Source organism: Anopheles funestus, chromosome 3RL (assembly GCF_943734845.2).
Source record: "Anopheles funestus chromosome 3RL, idAnoFuneDA-416_04, whole genome shotgun sequence".
NCBI classification, from domain to species: Eukaryota; Metazoa; Arthropoda; class Insecta; order Diptera; family Culicidae; genus Anopheles; species Anopheles funestus.
The window spans coordinates 70,894,969-70,913,814 of NC_064599.1; the positions used below are offsets into that span (position 1 = coordinate 70,894,969).

General features: G+C 42.6%; 1 long non-coding RNA gene across 1 annotated transcript in view; it reads left to right on the plus strand.

The window, feature by feature from the left end:
* The window catches only part of LOC125771540 (uncharacterized), a 136,245-nt gene that overhangs the window by 47,835 nt on the left and 69,564 nt on the right, over positions 1 to 18,846 (plus strand). The window contains exon 2 of the long non-coding RNA XR_007419320.1: positions 5,019 to 5,071. This is a non-coding gene — a long non-coding RNA (uncharacterized LOC125771540). The remainder of the gene's footprint in view (positions 1 to 5,018; positions 5,072 to 18,846) is intronic.

The following is an 18,846-nucleotide window of genomic DNA, read 5'->3' on the forward strand; positions in this document are numbered from 1 at the left end:
AGAAAGAAAAAAGGTAAGAAATTATGCTTCCGGCAAAGGGACGATTAAGTTGACGGTTTTGCATCAGTTTTTTTTTTGCGGCAGTGACTCTTTTTCGGGCACGCTATCAAGCGACAAGAAACGTACACCTAATGCGTTAAACTTTTGCTTTGAACTGTCCCGAATGGTGAACCCGATGCCGCCAGCAGAAACATCAGCAGGTGATAAATACTTCACGGGCATGCTAGTGCCCGGGAAAAATTATCTGCAATTATCCTCGCTCACCCAAGCGCAGAACTCGGGTGCAGGCAAGGGGGGATGAATGATGGGTGATAAGCAAGAATGGGGAGCAGCTGAGCAGCAATTTGCTTGTGGAACGAAACCGAAACAACAGAGAGTCCTAGTTTTCTCCTACAAATTGAATATCGGACATCGTTCCCCATCGTTGTGGTGCGTAAAACGGGATTTTCGGGCGAAAAGTGCAATTCACCCTTGTTGCACTGATGCAAAAGTGCAACGACAGGCAGCAATTGCATCGACACGATCGTGAGCATTTGTTTGATGGGTGGTAAATTCTGGAAGAAGGGCGAGCGACGGGGAGGTCTTGCGGTGGACAATATTTCATGTGCGCACCTTCGAAGTCGGCAATCGGTTTTACCTTTTCCTTCACATTGGAAACGCTTTTCGCTGGCAGGTTGGGCAACCCCCCTTTACATCGACCATCGTTGGTGCCCTTAGTTACGCTCTCATTATGCAAAATCTTTTAACAGCATCACGATCGACAGGTTTTACGATTTTTTTTTTACCATCGAAGCGCCTTTTGCTCGTACGTTATTTCCTTCCTTGGTTGTTTGCTGCGGCTGCTGCTGCTGTCCTTTCTGATGCACGGACGTTCGATCTTTTCTTTTTGCTGCATGCTGCAGGGCGATTTCGTGCCCAACAAGCTGTGGAACCCAATTGCAGAACCATCCCTAGAGCACCGGGAAGCTAAAGCGGTGATGGATCTGACCGACTCACTTCTTGCTCTTGGTGTCTTTACCTTCTGTGCAGTCGGTGGCAGAACACGAATATTGACGGATCCGATGGATGGATGGATCGTTAAGAACCGGTTGCAATGTCGGGGGCCATGTTTCTGGCTGTTTTTCCTCACCTCCCCTCACCGCTTCAATTCGACTCCTTCTGCTCTTCAAAATCTCTCGTCTCCCGATGTCGGTGTCTGTCTCGTTATCCGTTGGCGAGAATCTCTCACCAGCGCCGGTTCCGTTTTTTTTTCGACGTGTTTGGTTGGTGTTCGTGTTTTTCATAATTTTTGCGCTCCTGTAATTATTTTTATTGATTGCATTCCATGCTTTTCTCGCTTTCTTCGCGCGCGATCTTGGGCTTGCGGATTGTCGTCCACCCCGCAAGGGTTGCAATTGATGGCGAATGGTGTGGAGAGCGGTAAGAACGGTTGTGAAGCTGTTAAAGTAATTTGCATAGAAAAGCTATTTGTCAAATTTGAAGATGGTTTGTGTTGGTGGCGGGCGCTTATCGCTATTTCCGGAGCGCTCCATGAACGCTTGTCTATTCTGCGCCGCTACGATCAGCCGGGGAAAAATTCCAGCTCAGCCACTCCCTGATGTTGGAAGGTGTTTTTGTTTTCTGAAAGTGTCTGAAAGGTGAAGATACAACAATTGGCAGCTGTAATATTTTAACGACAATGATAAGAGAAAGAAACTTGTGAATTAGCGCAAGAAATAGAAAAGATTTTTTTTTAATGGTTTAGTGTGGGTGTAAGAAGAAAGGTTGCTCTTATCTATACGGTTAAAATGTGAAATTTTGCATTCGAATTAATAAAATAGCTTCGATTTTTTAAATTTAGTTTTTTAATATTTAAAAAAAAATTTTGTTGTCCGCTTAGACGATGAATTTCAAATTTTGTTGTAAGGTAGAACCAAATTTCTGTAACAAGCCGTCAACAATTAGATTTTAAACGATTGGCTAGGTTTTATTTTTATTATTATTGTTTGCTTTTATTTTGTATTTTTTTACTTCTTTTTTATTTTTGTTCTATTTTTGTTTTGTTTTGGTATTATTTATTTACTTGTTTTTCTGTTTATTTGTAAAGTTTTTTCTCTTTAATTAATTAACTAAATAAATAATTAATTTAATTAATGTTTCTTTAATTATAAAAAAAATAAGAAAAAAATATTTATTTTTACCTCTGGTCGGTTGATAAACAATGAAGTTAATTCATTTTATTTTATCTGATTGACAATCAAATATGGACCTTTATTCGTTTTTGTCCCGCATAAAAAAAGAAAACCCTGCAGCAACAATGAAGCATTACACCCATCACCCAGCCCGGCATGAAAACTATCCCATTGGGGGCCGCACTATCGCCACAGTAGACACGGAGAGCTCATGTCACGCGAAAGAAATTAAACTTTCGGTGACACCGCACGATCGGCGCATCATCTTTCAGTGGTGAATGCGTGCCATGCCCATTACCCAACGGTGGTGTCACTCCCTACCGTCACGATTCACGAGGTCAACGGTGCTTTGAACCAACACGACAAGGAAACGACAGGTTGACGATGGTTTCCGCTCTCTTCTCGTCTTTTTTTTCATACTTTTTTTCTGTTCATTTAACTTCAAGTGTTAAGCATACGGGCGTGGGGAAGGAAATCATCAGCAGCAGAAAGGTGGCAGTGCGTAAGATGTGTTTCAGCGCTTTGCTCGTGCTTCTTCGTTCACGTTGAGGGAAGGAACAAGAAAACTTTGCTTTAAATACTGCGTCGTGAAGAATGTGCACAAAATTTTATGTTAATTTTTTCCGAGGCCGACTTTTCTCCTTCCTTGTGGTTGGTGGGGACGCAAGGTGGGTGCGGGAAGGGTGGTTTGTTTGAGATGTATTCCCTTCGGTGTGGCGCTAAGGTGTTTTGTTTTAAATACTTTACCTTCTTTTTTTCTTGCTTGGCCCATAAGGCCAATTTTTTTTCCTTTCCGCCGTTTTCTACACTTTTTTCCTGATGGTGTAAATTTGCCATAAGGTGAAGCAGATGCTTCATGCATTTTTATTACACACCAAACAGTACGGTCGAAGGTAAAGTGGAATGGGAACAGAACAAGCAATGGAAGACAACCAAACGTAAAATGGTTTGGCCTACACATGGCGGTGGAAAGTGGTTGACAGGTTCGCAAGGGAAGCAGGCATTTTCCGTACCGCTCCAAGTCAAGCCCGAAGTCGAAGGTTCTAAGCCGGCTTTTAGCCTCGGTTCGGTGTTTTATTATTCATCACTGCGGGTTACGCAAACTGTGGCTTACTCGTGTCTCTGTCTTATGGTGAGCGGATTTCGCGCATGGAAAGCGACCCAGCCTGACACTGGCTTTCCGCTGACATTCTATATTGTTTAGAGTGATGCTGTTTTTTTTTTTTGTTTGCTGCTGTTGGGTTTGCTTGTTATATTGTTCGCTTCATTCTTGATGTATGGTAGTGGAGAAAATTATCTCCTATCTTTACCGTTTGCCTTTACGCTGTCTCATTCTGGATAATGTGGTACAGATGAGAGGGATGGCACATACCGGCCCAAACACACACACAGAAAGGTGATGGAAATGATGCGGAAAATATTCCGCATGTTAAACTGACAAGCTGGACGGAATAATTTCCACAAAGCCGTTTATTGTAGCGGATGTGTGAGGGTTGCTAGAAATGAAACAGAAAAAATACAGTGAACGGAAACAATTTTACACGTCAAAAATCAGTTAAGCATGTGTTGGTAATTGAAACATGATGCTGATCTTTGGATGGTTTATATTTTAGCAAATACACTAAGTTTTATTGCCGTACCATAGATTGTTAAACTATTATATCAGTGTGAGAAATTGGAAGAAGAATCAACTTTTTGAACCGAAAAAATCCCGCTAAATTCCTTGAACAATTTTGAAAACGTTGATAGCTACGCAGAATAATAAGTGTTGAAGTTATTGTCGAGAGACAAAGCAAGGTTTCTAAAATTTACATCAAATTCCAACAAAATACTGAAAAAAATCAATGCAGCTCTTTAACTGACAACAGGCTAACAAAATGTTCGCTGAATATTGCATGAGTATCCGTTCAATTTTTAATTTTAATCACGGTTTTGAGGAAACATGTTTTAAAATTTTTGATTCTCAGGTTTTTATCTTTGGAAATTATCTTGTCCAACAAAATGTAATCTCTTCGGACAAAGTTAAGTGATATCTGGGAGATCTCGGTGGATTATTCAGGATATTAGCGAGATATATGGAAAGAACCACCACACTTCTCAGTTAGACGGTTTCGCCTCGCGACTAGAATCATGTGGATTAGTCTGCTTCAAAGATAATATGCTTGATATTTATCTCTTAAAAAATGCTCTCGTTGAACGCAAGATCCAGTATTTAATAATTGTGTCAGGTATCGTAGAACAAAAGTGTTTCTCAGCAATATGAAAAAAAGATACATTCAGAGCAGTTTGGGATCGAAATAATTTTGTTTTGGATGACATTGATTTCTAGAATTAGGCTTCTCTTGTCTTAACGTAAAGTCCTTGGAATTTAACTGAGATATCTTTAAGAAATGAATCTTTACACCACCAACATTTAAGACATAATGAGCTCAAAATAGTAGAACTTACGGTTTGGAGTATTTTAATCGGAGTATTGGGAATTATTTGATCAAAATAGCGCGTTAAACTTTTTTGGAAATAGATCTTGGAGATACGAGAATTTAAAAAAATTAACATTACATTGTTAAAAAATATTCCGTTCAAATTTCAATTGTTTGCAGATCAAGTTGGATTTCCACAAAATTATATCAAGTGTTTCTGTAAAGAAGTGATCATTATCAAAATATAATTTTAACGACTTTAACGAAGAGTCGTATGAGTATCACTTTTTAAATGCGTCAAGTTTGTGGATGATTATTTTATTTAAATGGTCGATGGAATATGTTCTTTACCCTGATTTTAAATTGTCAACATAAATTTTCTGAAACTTTATTACACATTTTGTGATTTTTTCTTTTGTACTTACAGAAACAAAACAGTTGTTTTTCCACCGGCTGATCCTACGCTCCATCATGCACGACGTAAGTAATACAAAATATCAGCATCTCTAATACAGCCTACGCGACTTTTGAAGAAAGCAATAACAACTTGAATCAAAACAAAGAGACATTGCCCACTAGAAACTGGACAAAAGCGGACGGACGATTTTGATGACTTTCGGTCGATGTCACCCGGATGACCCGGACGAAACGTTGACGAAAGATTGCCGAGATTATCAAACCTGGCGAGAATACGACGAAAGCGAAGAGCGCGTGCTGGGTCATTGAAATTAACCCAAAACACAGCCGCCAACATCGTTTCGAAGCGCTCGGAGACTGTGTAGACACGAGCCATTTTCCATTCTGTTTCGATTTTTTTTTCTCTGTTTTGTTGATGAGCATCGCATATCGTGTACTGCCGGCTGTTGGTGGTTAATGAAATGTGATAAAATTGATTTGAAGAGAGATGACGCGACATCCGTCTATTGACACGCGCAGAGTCTTGGTGGGACAGTTTAAAGAAAAAGGGGGAAAAAGGTTGTGTACTTTGAAGGCCGAAGGTACTTCTCACAACTTTACACCGGGGGTTTGACTATTGACCCTGCCTGGGTACTTGGGTTAACATTTTCGAAAACTACTTCAATGCCCACTCACACGGAACATCGTTGCATTAAATAGACCAGCGGTTTGATCGGTCCAGTGACGGCAGGCGGGCAGCCTTTAAATGACCCGTGGACAGGCGTCAGCCTATTCGAAAATACAACGAGCTGTTCGATTGTTTGTTATTGCTTAATTCGTTTCTCTGCTCGTTAATGGGTATTTAAATCAATTTTATAGATTTTCCATTGTTTCGATCGTAGCCGTGTCCTCCATTTATGGGTCGTACGCTAACGGCACACACACGCAGGGAAAACGCTGGCCCAACATTATTAATTCCCCGCCCCATGTGAGACCCCATCCGTTTTGGGTGTCGTGTGTTTATCGTGTTGCCCTTAACTCAAGTTTATGCTTCTTTATGCTTCATTAAACGCACCTCTAGTGCTAGTGGAAAGCTTTTTGTTTGCATGTTGACTGCTATATGTTGTTTTGATTTCGAAATATTTAAAGAAATAGGAAACATATTGTAGGCCAGTTGTCAGTATAGGGAAAACGGACTTTGTTTAGGTTTTTTTTTATTTGATGGTTTGTTAGTTTTGTTTGTCGTATGAATAGTTTTATTCCTTCCCACATTAGCTGAGGTCTAGCAATCGAAATGAAATAGAAACTTCGGGCAATTGTTGATCGTGGAAAGTGGATTAATAAAAATTAATTGTATATTCGACTTCTTTGGGTTTTTCAAAAGAGTTTTTTCTTTCAGAATGAAGTAATAATATGCTTGATATATAATTTACGCATATAAGAGAACAAAAATAGAATTCAACTAATTTATTTCTTTTTTGGGTTTTCTATACTATTCTTAATAAACTCTTGTTCCTTGTATTAATATTATTATTTATTTAATAAAATTCGTCTTTTCAACACGAAAAAATACACAAATTTTCAAACATAGAAAAACACATACCCGTTCGATGCTCAATAGCTAAAACCCACAAAAACGTTACCATCCCTTGCCTTCTCGCCCTCAGGAAACTCCCCTTCACTGCACGCGGTAGAAAAATTGTTTGTGAAAATGTTGTGCGTGACGCTTAATACCAGCCCGGGCACACTCCGTATTTCCGTGACGTTCCTGTTCAGGCGGAACGAAATAATCGAACGAAAAACGAAATTCTAATTCGCGTTTTCCGTCTTCACCCCGATGGCACACGGGAGGGGGGAAACGGTCCGGGCAAAACAAACCTTTCCTAGAGCATGAACTCATTTTTTACTTTCCACTTAATGCCTTCTTTAGGTCGCGTATCGAACAGGAAATAGGGCGTCAGGGTTCGATGGATGGATGGGCCGCGTTTTAACCGTGTGTGTGCGCGCTCGCGGGTGCGCGCGAGAATAATTGGCGTCGTGCGAAACGGACTTGGCTGAACGAAACGTGCGGGAGCTTCGTGGTGGGATGAGAGTTAGTTAGGACTTCATTTTTCGTGTTGGAAAAAAAGCTTAAAATGGCGCTCGAAACAGGTGCTGGAAGCAAGGAAATGGGGAGGGAAAGAAAAGGGGGGACCTCGCTTCCTGTTCTTCAGCCAAAAATAAAAAAAACGCTTAAAAGTGCGTCACTTTAAGAACATAACAACGTCACATGTTATTAGGAGTACATTCCAGCGTATTAGGTGCATTTTTCCAAACTCTCCAATTTGAAAACAGTTTATTTTTTAATGATCTCCTCCTTCTGTTAGAAGGTGGTTGTTTTGAGTGGCTTTTTAAAAGTTTATCGATAGTAAAAACTCCGAAACCAACAAGGCATGAGTTTTGCAATTTTGCTGCACTCCCGTTCTCTCTGTCTCGTTATGCACTTGGCAAATGTTGGTTAGGGTCGTTAAGCATTTGCGAAACAAGACCATAAAATCGTCTTCTACTTCGGCACCAATTGTGCCTTGCGGGAGGGCACACAAATGCGCATGAACTTGAAGCGTTCGAAGGGAATACGATCACCAATCACCAATTTGTATCCAGGGCGCATTAAACGAGTGCACATTTGTTGCACGCCATTTGCCTCTATTTACTCATTTGTTTAATAACCCACCATGAAAAGCAGTAAAAATTATATTAAACCGATAACGAGACAGGTTTCCTGCACTAACAAGTTGCGAGCATGGAAGCGGCTGATTCGCGCTCACATTCGGTGGAATGAAGTTTAATTTCTACCAATTGGTCTAAATACCAACCATCAACGCGACACTCGTTGGAAGAATATTAAGCAGCCAGAATTGACAATCCGATCCGGATAACGCACAGTCTTACCATTTTTGTGCGACACAAAACCTCACTCCAACAGTAAATGGCTAACCGCAAAATTTAAATTGCTTCATCAGCCCTTGCGGGATGGGAAGATGGGTCAGCGTGTTGAATTAAAAATGCCTAAATTCATGCAGAAAGAATCATGATTAATGGCGGTCCGAGTTTCGGCCCCCCATCCTTCCTTTTGACTGTATCACACAAAATGCTTAAGTTGATAAAACTTTCGAGCTCGATTTAACGGTACAGTCATTGAAAGCTGCTTAAAAACGTCCCATTTCGACGTTGGCTTTGAGCTGTCCACTTGAAGGAGTACCGCGAAGAAGTATGATTCATGTCGCCTTTGCAGTGTGTGGTCACCTCAAGGTGGTTCTTCATTAGTGAATGCACTCACGTGCTAATGCACTGTACGGGTTAAAATGAGAAAGTCTTCTCCCCTGAGGGCAGACACGGTTTCAACACAAACCAGTGTCTTCTGCCAACAGCAAAATTATAATCCTTTTGTGGTTAGTATGCGAAAACAATACAGCTGATTCATCCCTAAAATGGAACTCCTACGCTTCAATAATAATTGAAATCCAACATAAAGGTACATTTTTGTTTGAGGTTATTTCGGTAGTTTAATTAATTTTTTGCATTAGTTCACTAAACTCAACAAAAATAATTACCTTAACAATACTTCAACTCTGGACCGCGTACTCGTTGCGTCCATCGAAAGTTTTGCCTTTCGTTTTGTTCGTCAGCGTGCGGCTAAGGATCGGCGAAGTGCATAACTTCTGGAGAGTAGGTGCCGAAACTAACTAACCTGCTACTGACGTTCGACGATTTGACGTAGGTTTCACTGTGCGAGAAAAGCATAAACTTTTTTTTTCTTTCCTTCAAAACCACCTGCAAACTGTGAAGGTGCGGAACTCCCTCCGCTCAGGTCCTCTCAAGACCCATTAGCATTACGTCAAATTATCCCCCTTCGAATGCTTCAAACGATGGCGATAACGACCATGACGACTTGGAAGCTGGTGGAAAACCACAGGAGAAAGGTAAAGCAAAATACCGTTTCACGCAAAATGGTCAAACGAGCAATAAGTGTGTTGGCGAGCGCGAGAACAGAATACCCGTCCAGATCCCGCAGTTCCCCGAGGCATACAAGCTGCGGTGTGACATCGTTCGTCTGGTTAAGCTTCTGGCTTTTTTTCTGGTACCAAAAAAAAAAATCCAACGGTGTCTAAATTAGCAGCTGCACTGACATCCCCGGAAGTTTCGTCGGACAAAACTCGTGACATTAAATAAAATTAAAAACCTATTGAGGAAATGAGAATTTACCAAAACGCTCCCCAGTTTACTGCCTCCTTATTCCTGGGAAAGGTTCCAATTCCCGGAAGGGTTTCTCTTTTTTTTGTGTGCTGGTGATAGATAAATTAGAATTAAAAGCATTTCCCCAGTCTGATTCAGTATCATTCAGTACGTTCGGGGATACGGGGCTGGAAACTTAATCCCTACCGTGATAGGGTATGTCCTTGACGAGCCTTAGACCAACGGTTCGAAACATTCCACAACCGGTGATGCAATTGGCAATGATGAGGGTAATTTTATTCCTTCTAGGGAAGCTTCCAATCCAGCAAATCGTCGCCGGAACATTTCGGAACGGAATGTTGTATTTGGATAGCACATTATCGCAGATTATGGGGCATTTGGCAGAAATTCATTAACAAACACTTTGGCGCACGCACGAGAACCGAGAAGATGGCAATGTTTTTTTCTCTCTCTCTCCTTCTCCCCATATCAAGGCTATTTTTCAACAATATTGATTGAAGATGTGGACCCAAAAGTGGTCGTAGCGTTCCGAAAGCCTAGCTTCCGTTCGGATCCGTTATGCGGGGTTTGAAGCGGTACGTTTTCTCATCGTAACAAGCAGCCAGAAGCAGACACCTTGCAATGGTACCTTGGCCATCGTTTGACCGTGGCAACGGTAACAGCTTTACCCTTTTTGCCGATGGTCGTACGGTAATTGGTTCAGAATTGTGCATCCGAAAGGGTTTGGAAAACCGGTTGAACTGAACCGGGTTTTGCTGATACTGTTGTGGCTGCTACAGCTACCGTAGAAGGAGACTAAGATTGAAGACGACCCTGACGGAGGGAGACAGTGAAAGACAGTGGGCAAAACCGGGTTTGCTCGATGATCTATGGTGAAGTCTGGGCGAGTGTTTGGTGTTGGTTGTCTGCAGAAGGCGTTGAGATAGCAGCAGACAGGATGTCCAGTGCAGTTTGCTGCTTCAGAAGCTCATGCACAACAGCCAGCCAGCCACCGATTGATACGACGCGCACTGTCACTTCTCATAAGTGTAAACAATCTCTCTTTCCTTCCGCCAGGCCAAGTTGTTTGGACTGGACGATGTCTCGCGAAGAGTCTTCTTCGATTATCGATTCGAAACATGGGTTGACCGCTCCGGCTCCGGAGCTTTTTTTTCTTTCTTCTGTGTCTGATCCAGTTTCGGCTTAAGGTTGGACGTTTCAACAAACTAAGAAGATTATGCTTACTCGTTTGCTGCCATACTGCAGGTACAGCTTCCGAGTGGCATTCCTGTTGAGAAGATACCAGCAAACATGATGTTGGAGGATTGATTTATACGACCCGTTATTTTGTTCTACTGTGTGTCGGGTAGAATGTGTACAATCGGATATTGGGACATCCTTGTTTTGTGCGAAACGGCATGTAAATTATGATCATTTTCTGCCTTTTTCTTCAAGAGCTCAATCGACATGCTTTAAATATCAAGATAAAACTACTTTTTTGTTAGATACTTCACTTAGCTTATACTTCAGACAAGATCAAGGTCTTTAAAATAAGCAAATGAGTTTTTAATTAGTTATCTATATTTTGATTATTTTGCGTGTTGCTTGAGGGGAGGGATTTCATGCAGAAGAAAGCTTCCACCAGCAAAATAAAACAAATATCTCCAAATCTACCTCCGGACTAATTTTCGGTTTGTTTCCCTTTCGATCATACTTCAAACAACGTCCACCGGTTGAACTTTCTTTCGTTCGCGTGCCTCTATTTCCTAGTGGATTGATTCTATTTTTGGGGTTATGCTTAAAATAAGATGCCCGTAAATGCCGCAAAACCTGTCATTTGTGGCAAGGTTATGAAAATGTGTTTTGTGTTGTTTGTCCCCCTTTCCAAAAGGAATTGTGAGTTGAACGCACACAATATCGGGAGTTCGGTAGTATAGAGTTTGGTGCCGACAGAAATTCAGCACCCGGTTCCCAAGTTGCCCTATATTTCCCAATTCACCCGGGAGTGCTAGTAGAGTGGTAATTTGATTGGACTTTTTTTTTATTCGTTTGTGATTGTTTTTTCGCTGCATTGAAAGATATAGTGGATAGCTTCGGGTCTAGAGGTCTTTTCGCATATCACCCCTGTCGGACCGTTCGCGATGGATTGGCACTTTCACATTAGCTGTGGGGTAGCTGATTAGGGGTGAAATGATGAATATTTCCACACCCGGTAGCAGCAGCCAAGGTGCTCATTTAGCCGACACAAACCAAAAATCCAAAGAAAGGTAGAATGTTGATGATGATGATGAGGGGGAACTCTGCTACTATCTGGGCAAGAAGGCTTACTATCGAATCTAAGCTATTTCGTTCGCATGATCGGATACTTCCTCACCGATCCGATCCTATCGAATTTGACCTGCGTCGTGTGGTGATGTCTGTCGTATTTGTTGTTCCCCATCCGTGGCACACGATGACTCCGCAGACCTCCACAATATCGGGCACGAGGCCACTCGTATGACGGAAGTCACTCGACGAAACGTTACAATTACGGGCTTTCAACAGCTTCAACATTTTTGGTTGGCGGAGTGCAGTTTAACCGAGATAAAACCGACATCAGAACCTTGTTAGAGAGTGGTATCAATACCCGCGCACCAGTTCGGGTCGGGGTCACATTCAAGATTGGAAGCTCCAGAGTTTGGAGAAAATCTAGACCACGCGAACAGTGGACGTGATTATCGGGTTCGACGGAAGAGGAATTTTTGTTTTGTGTCCTACTGCTTCCCACCGGAAGGCAGATACATCCCAAACGAAAGAGAGCGAGCGAACTTCACATTCACCCCCGGGGAACTGACGGCAATTGGAGTATGCACACTATTCGTAAAAAACAGCGCGCCTATCCGCGTAGGTGGAAAGGTGTGAGGATTATCGATTTTTCCTTCCATGCGGTCAGTGACGGGTGATGGGTGAACCTACCGGCCTCTGGTGCGTGTTTTATTTTTGCGATAGTTTATCCGCCTCCAGGGTTCAATGTTTCGACAGGCTGCGTTGCGTCCGGCTATCGGGTTCGGGCGTTGAGTGAGCCAACTGCCACCCGTGCAGCTCGTACCCGATAATTTCAATAAATTAATTTAATTTGTATCGTATCGAATTTATCTTCTCCCGGGTTCGTTGGCTTCGTAGGTGACGGGGTCCACCGACAGCAAACCGGGCACCAGAGTTGGTGAGTATGTTACCCCATTTTGTTTAGCTAAATCGCTAGGATCACTTCCTTTTCCTGTGCTGTGGAGGCAAAAAGGCACACAGAGAATCGCCTCGAACGTGGAAAATGTATCTCATACACACACACATCGGCGATCTCGTGCATGCGCCGGAAAATATCCGTAACAAATTCGGACCGGTGTGCGTCCCCATAATTTCGCTTTCGCTCGATTAGATAGCGATAGGGTCGACACTCCACACTTGGCAATTGGAACACAACGGCCACCCGAAGGCACCCCGAACGGTTCGATATGTATATATTTTGCGATGAAGTGATGCTGTAGGTTCAATTCACTTTCACTTCCACGTGTAATAAAGCTAATAGGGTGTGCTTTTATAGTGTTATGCATCAGTTTCGTTTGCGCTTACAAGAGCCGCTTCTGATGAACCTCATAAGCGTGATCCGAGTTATGGAACATTATTAAGTTATTTGTTTCTTTTTGTGATATTCAGTCATATTTATTAAATTTCCATTAATGAAGTCAACCAATTTAAATTGCTTGGACATGATATTCTACACTTTGAATAAAATTGTGAATTAAAACAAACTTTCCATGTTTTAGTGCAGTTGAAAAAAAAGAAAATTCACCTTGTTCTAGGCTTAATCTTTCGTACAATTGCCTTTATGGCGAAAAAACATTTCTAGTATGCAAATAGGCTGTAAAAACAATATCCATCGATATGTGCCCGTGCTGGGTTGTTTCTCTATATTCGAATAAAGCAGGGGTCGGCAAATTGAATCCTCGAAAAGAACAGAAGATCTCGGCATCACGACATTAGAAGTATTTTATTTTGAACGTTAACGTCAACACCAATTGTGTCTATTTTAATGTCGAAAATATTAGCAGACAGCAGGACATTCAGAATCATAAGACGCATAGTGCAAGGTACTTCGAGACAATGGCGTGCCGGAAGATATTTTTTTAATTTTAAAAGTCATGAATAAACATATAAATTATTTTTCAAGAAACTATCAAGAATCTCCTGGAATTCAGCCTGGTGAGTTGATATGTTGATCGAGTGACTTCTACAATTCATTCATTTGAAGAATTACTAAATCTGGGAATCGTTATAACTGTGTATAAAATAACTTCGATCCTCTTCGATCCTAATCAGGAGTATAAACGGGAGTTCATCTTTATATTCCTTAGTTATTCTGATTAATCTTCTTATTAAAGGAGAGCAGCAAGTATATAACATTTGACACAACACGGAGGGGAACTTCACTATCGTAATTTTGAAAACACACATTAGAAACACTACTTAACAGGTACAGTTAACATAATTTATAAGTATTTTCTAATTGTAGTTTTAAAATTTCACCGAATTCTTGTGTATTTCAGTTTTAGTATTTTCGCACTTTGATGCAGCTAATTTCTTGATAAGTGTGACAACCCCTGAATTAAAGGATTCATACTGATCGTGTCCCATCTCTCTGCCTTTCTTTGACGGGGGATACTTTGACCCTTTTCCACGGAAGCAGGATGCCATCAATTTAATTGATGTTATGGAACCCCGGTTAGTCTATGCGAAAGCGCCCAGCGTCGTCCGATAAGCTCCCGATAGCTCCGATGGGTTTTAATACCCAACAGGCCGATAAGCAAAACATGGCCTGAATCTATGCTGGCATTAAGGATGGGTTGCTGTTATCACAGGGAGTTGTATGATTCGCAGCGAATGTTCGTGATCGGCAACTATCGGCTGACGGAATGCCGCCAGGTTGTTAGTTTCTATTGACCCGTTGCCCTTACCCAGGATCGGTATCAGTTACCGGACGGAGTGAATCACTCCGTATAAAAATCAAACACAAGGATAACAAAAATATCTGTCCCTCGAATGTTGACGCAGCTTTGGGAAGGTTGGTAAAAATATAAATTGCACATATCTCGCGCTCAGTGTTGTTTAGATCGATGGCTGCCGAACGATACATTTCTATGCAAATCGCCTGTCCGGTAGTATTGCGCTTTGGGGGTTGATGTTTGCTTTACCGTGTACCTTCAATCCTGTACCGGGCCGTTCGTATAATTATTGACGTCCAGCATTGGTGAAGCGTTAGCTTTATTTGCATTTCATGAATAAGGCACACAGAAAGACCAATTGAAAAGCAAAAAAAACGAACTGGAGTGTACCTTACAATTACATTTTATTGGCTTGTTATCGGGATTTATTCGAAAGCTCAACGTGTTGATAAGTTCCAACCAGGGCGAGCATTTTATTCGTACTGATTCTATCCCGCACTACGGAAGAGACCGAACGACATTAAATCATACACATCCCGTGTCGTGTCTTTTCCGTATTGATTGATTTTACTCGTTCGAGCCTCGGTCGCAGTACAATTGGATCACATTAAGCCGTTTTTTTACTCCATCCGCTCGGCTAACAGGCAGCGACGGGAATGGTCGTGTTTCGAAAATCCCTGATCCGTACGAGCCAATGGATATCACTTGTGCCAATTTCGATTTCGGTTTACGCTTATCGCGTGTAATGGCATTAAGCAGGATACGGCTCGATGTACTTTGTCGTAATCAGGCAACAATATCCATCGGTGCAATGTATGCACATTAATGCTGATGATTAACGGTGGATGGTTGGTTCACGGCTGTTGAAAATGATATGTACAAAGCGGGGGAAACTTGTGAAGAACCGTATTAATGGAATGTATTATTTTTATTGGTTTGATTTTTGAAGCCCTTTTGTCGATTGCAATAATTTAATGTTAAAGACTGATCCAGTCGCAAGGCAATTTTTAATGCAAATTAGTGAATATTAGAGTTATGAAGCTTTCTCAAACGAACATTCGGATGACATGATACGCATCCTGCATCGCTGCGCTTCTTTCAGAATTATTTACCATTTTATAATTTAATTCCAGCGTTATTGCTTCAAATTTGTAGTGATCCGTGCAGTGAAAGAAGCGTACTAATTTCCTACTCATTTAAGTCTTCCCGTCGTTTCACACTTCAGAAACTTTAACGTTTTCCTTTAACGGTCGTACAGGGGCTTTCCACAGCCAAAAACTTAACCATACCAACCCCACACAAACCCCCCGAAACTACGTCGCAATATTACAAATTATAATTCCATTCGCACCGCATAAAAGTGTTGCCGCGGCTGCCCCAGCAAATGATTATGACGGATTTGCCCTACAAAAAAAGGTGTCCAGTAAAACGGAGAGTGGCAAAAGTGGCGAGTAACATGGTGCCGTGCCTTTGCAAATGTATCCCGACCTGACCACCGATTCGATGGAATGGGTTTTTTTTGGTCCTTTCTGGTTTGTGTGAATGTGAGGCCATTTTTTCGTGTTTACTTTTGCTTCATCCGGATGCCACTTCCAGTGCGCAACGGTGGACACGGTCGAGCTGGTTGTGATCGTGCCCACGATAGTGCGGTATTAATAACAATACTTAGGCTGCATATCATTTCACCGGAATATGGTTTAGCAAGCCACACTGGAACGGCGGCTCGCATGAGTCAGTTCTTTTTCTCCAAACCTTGTTTTTAGGTTAATTCTGAGCGTCGGTTGAATTACAACGATCCTGTCTGGTATTGGGCTCGCGCTTGCGTACGTTACAATCTACTCTACTACCGTGTCCATTTGTTGAACCTTAGTGTGGAGTTGTTTTGGGTGATCTGCACCTTCCTATATCCAGCGAATGATACAACTGAACCCTCCTTACCTTTCCCCCAAAATCGACCCCGAATATCGCGCGGAAACCCTCGGTCAAGCTCGACCGCATTCGGTAGGCACCCGTTCAAACATCAACTAACCAAACCAAGAAGCAGGCAAGATTTGAAGATATAACACTCTTGAGTCAACACTTCAGCTCGTCATTGTTGAGAGTGCCTCCAGTTCTCAGGCTTTGGATTGTCTTTTCCAAAACCCATTATGATGGTTTTGTTTTGAAAGGAAAGTGATCCATCTCCGGTGGGGGGAGCTTTTGCTGTGGAACGTTGACTATTGACGAAGGCGGACAAATCTCGCATCGGCGCAAGCTCCCCCCATTTGGGCTTCCGAATTTCGTTTCTTTCTTTCGTCCTCAAGACCTTTCTCCCTGGTAAAGAGTATATTGTAAACTTGCACAACACGTTCGAGATTTCGTTGACAGTTCATCTTGACGACATTTGCCGGAGAGTCCGGAGTACGTCCGAGCGAGGAGTTGTTTTATTACTCTGCCCCTACCAGAAGCGAAATCGTTCGACACCACGAATTATAATTGCGGTCGAGTGCCAAACTGAGGTCGCGCAGTATGCTCTCTCTCGCTTGAACACGTGAAGTTTGACACGACGTCCCCTGTTCTTTTCAACTTTATCCAACAAAAACAACAACCCTCCGGGCGAGAACTTCAAAATCTTGATAAGTAGCATTTATTATGGGCACTGTTTTTTTTTTCTTTAGTTAGTTGGGACACTTCATGAAGACGCCTCGGCTGTGGACTTACACCATCGATGCTAGATGTCGCCACTTGGGAGGGATATGTTTCAAACGTGTTCGAACCTCTTTTGGAGCCATCTGCCTACTCGAATTGGCCTCGTCCACACACACACACACACACAGACACACGGGAGCACTTCGCGTCCGTTGCTTACTGATGTTTAGAGCATGTCGATGGCCTCTAGCAGTAGATCCTGGGCGTTCTTCACCCGACCCGGTACCAGGAGTGTGTATATTAAATATTTATGAGCGTTGAGTGTTTTGTTTCGAATAATCAGCCTCTTGAGTTACTTACCATTTACCCTGACCATGGAGTCTCCATGGTGGAGTCGTCTTCAATCTCCCCACATGCTCGGTACAGTGTTTTGCCGAATGTTGCACAAACTCTGCCGATCGTTTGCAAACGAGGCACGAGTTGATTGTGGAGGAAAGTCAATTGTAAGTTATCCCTTTCCAACATGCGAAAGGTTTCCAAGAATTGGGAACCGTCGTGTACCGGTGCCGGTTACCGGTTTCAATCTCGGCCCACCACTCAACATGAAGTACCTTCTCGCCAACCAGCGTGTGAGTGGCTTCGATTTGGGCTTTCCAGCCCGATATCATCTTCATCGAGCGTCATCATCATCATGATCGCTGTACGCTGCTGTGTACACGCCGGTCGGGCGAGTGCCAACCAGCTAGAGGTCATGCTTCGTTTCCCATCACTTAGCCTTAAGCTGATGATGTCTTCCCCTTTTTGGGCGAAGGAAGAAACGGTAGGTGTTGGACTTTTGCTTTTCTTTCAACGCAACTCTCGGCGTACTGGAGGGTTTCTTATCGCAACATAATCATCACGCCGTTTAGCGCAAATCGGTGGCATTCGTTTCTGTTGGCTGGAGTTTCCATCAGTGTGTTGTGTAGTAAGTAATCAAACGCGCAAAGATATCCAGAAACACCTTTCTTCATTTGTGGAGCACTTTTCGGAGGCTTGATTCTTCGTCTTTAAAAGCGAATATAGATTGTTTTTTCTTCCTTTATCCGATGCAACATTAGAAAACCGAACCTCAATTGTTTTGTTTAAAGAAAAACACTTTCAACCATTTTTTCCCCAGCTCACTTTCTCGAGAAACAGAAATGGAAAGGAATGCTGATCGAGTTATTTAAGAGCCCTCCCGGGTTTTGATGTTCGCTATCTGCACACTGTTTGAAACCCCTGCTGATCGGTATTTTGGGACGGCGTCTTCCCGGAATTGAATGGCAGGAAGCCATGTCTCCATGTGCATGTCCTTCAAAACCAACTCCAACCACCGATAGGATACGGAGTTGCTTCATTCGTTAGCCTTCCCGTCTGGACATTGTCTACCGTGCATTTTTCCGAACGGGAACGCCGGGAAGATCAGTAGACCTGAAAAGGGGTAAGCCGACGGCACCGTCCCGCCCGAACGGATTCCCGCCGTAAGCACAAAGGAGCGAAATATTTCGGTGCATTTTTATTTGCATTTCCTGCGTGCCAATTTCTGAAAGAAACAAACGGTCGGTTTAGCTCGGTCGTCTGGCTGGTAGATAAGTGATATCGTTTGTGTGCAGTGCCCCGTGCATATGCTGCAACTTGGACGTAACATCGAAGTGCAACCACACTCGTTTTGCTACGTTTTTACCCCTGTTCCAGTGCTTCCACCAAATGACCCTTAAATACAGATTTTAGAGATAATTAATTCAAATTTCTGTTCGCTCGTGTTTGGCATGAGAAACATTTCTTCTCCATTCCCGGGGTAGTTCTCCCTCGGTTTTTGCCTTTCAGTCAACCAATGAAAGCATACATTTTAATGCTGTTATGCAGTGTGTGTGTGTGTTTGATTCCTCTGTTCTGTTCGGCAGGCACCGTTGCGTGCCATTTGGTTGCTTTGAGCTGGCGCTGGCGCGGTTAAAAAAGAATGGCGATCATGCTGTGCCGATCGTCGGCCTGATGACGATAATCAGTGCATCGGTTGTT